We start from the raw sequence: 2,178 nt of genomic DNA, 5'->3' as shown, positions 1-2,178 counted from the left end.
TTTGAATCCATAAAGTTATATATATATATATAAATTATATATAAATAATAAAAAGAAGAAGAAAAGAAAAAGATTTTTTTTTATTAGTAGATAAGTCATTTCAATGACCAAAAATATAATATATTTCTTATTATTAAAATTCTTATTATTTTGCAACTAAAAATTTTTTCAAATTATATTATTATATAATGTTCTCTACAAAACAGAAATATTATGTATTTTTTTCCATTTCAATCTATGTGGATTAATTTTATAAATTATTATAATACATAGAAATAAATTTTACTATTTTTAATTAATAAAAAAAGAAAAATAAAAAAATTCATAATAATTAATAAATAAATTAATAATTGATGAAAGTTCTTCAAATTAATATTTATTAAATTTTATCTTATACAAAATTTTCTTTCACGTAAATAAAAAGGAAGAAAAGAAAAAGATATATCTCCAGATAAATAATATCAATAATAAAATACATAATATATAAAATACATAATATATAATATATTATACATTCCTCATTTTTTCCCATAGTTTTCACTATATTCAATAAAAAAATTCTCCAAATTATAATATCACTTTATACAAAACATTTCTTTCTTTGTGACATAAAATGCATTAACTTTATAATTTATATGAAAATAAATTTTATATTAAATTTTATAGAATATTTCAATAATTGAACATAAAAAATTTTATTACTCTCAGTGTAAAATATTACAATATTATTCTATATAAAATATCCATCAAACTTTTTTCAAATCTATAAATTAATTCTTTGAAATACAATATTCTTTATCTTTTTTTAAATTCCAATACATAAAAAAAATTTTATGAATTATAATCTAAATGAAAATATATTTTATGTAAAATTTTAATAAAATTTCAATAACAGAATTCAATAATAGAATTTTAAAAATTAAAAATTATATTTCTAATTATATTCTTATATTATATTCTTATTAACATGAAATTTCGTTTAATTATATTATATATAATATTATAATGTTGCTTCATTCAAAACATCTATCAATTTTTCTTCAATTTAAAAAGAGAGAAGATAAAATGATATACCTATAGACAAATAATTTCAATAATAGAACCCGCAATACAATATATTTTTCATTACTTATAGTTTCTCATTTTATATCCAACAAAAAAATTTCCCCAAATCACAACATTACTCTTTACAAAACATCCACTATGCCCTTATTCCTTTTCCTCAATCGTCCCCCATCATTTCCACGAAAATTTTTCCCCGTGGCCATTGGCCGATCCCCCGGCGATCTTCGCGCCGAGAAAAATAAAAAGCCGATCTTTTCTTGTTTCCTTCGAGCAATAAACTAACCGTAAAAGCGGGTTAAGTGATTGCAACCGCGCCGAGGGAACCGCTTTCTGTTCCCTTCTGCTTTTCCCCTAGTCGGGCCCCCCACCCGTGTCCTCCTAGTTACTCGTGTTTTCTCCTCCACCATCGTCGTTTCTACGTAGGATATCGGCCCGATTTTATCGATTCACGGTAAAACCGCGAAAGGTGTCGTCGTAACCGCGTTTTACACGCGATGATCAGTATCCCAAAGTGATTCAGAGATCTCTTTAATTTCTCTTTAAAAGAGAATATGGACCGTGACCATGAAAGAATTAATGGAAAGAATTTCTTCGAGATATTAATAATAATAATAACCTATAAATAAATTTTTTCGCCTTTGTCGCTTTGTTCTTTAAAATGAGAGAAAAAATAATTTTAAATCAAGTTTATAGATTGAATTAGATATACTGAATTATATTGTCGAAAGATTTTTATGACTTATGTCGTATATATTTGTTCTTCCATTATTATATTAAAATGTAATTATATATATAATTTTTTATTAAAAACTAACACTTTTTCTAGATTCTTTTTTAAATTTTGTAGAAATATTGAAATGAAGAAAGAAAAATCATCATATTTCAAGCATTAGAATATATATTTTTTACATTAAAATAATAATTATATAAAATTTGTAAGAATTTATAAGAATTTCTAATCTTACTTTTTTAAAAAATGCATAGTATTGTTTTAAAGCATCTAAATACTACTCATTTTTATCAGAATAAGAAGATAAGGAATAATTTCTTTATATAAAATAGAATATCATTACACAAAAATAATTTATAAATGTATTATATCAAAAATTCCGC

Source organism: Apis dorsata, unplaced genomic scaffold, assembly GCF_000469605.1.
Source record: "Apis dorsata unplaced genomic scaffold, Apis dorsata 1.3 scaffold_311, whole genome shotgun sequence".
Taxonomy (NCBI): domain Eukaryota; kingdom Metazoa; phylum Arthropoda; class Insecta; order Hymenoptera; family Apidae; genus Apis; species Apis dorsata.
Note: the sequence above shows the minus strand (reverse complement) of the source record.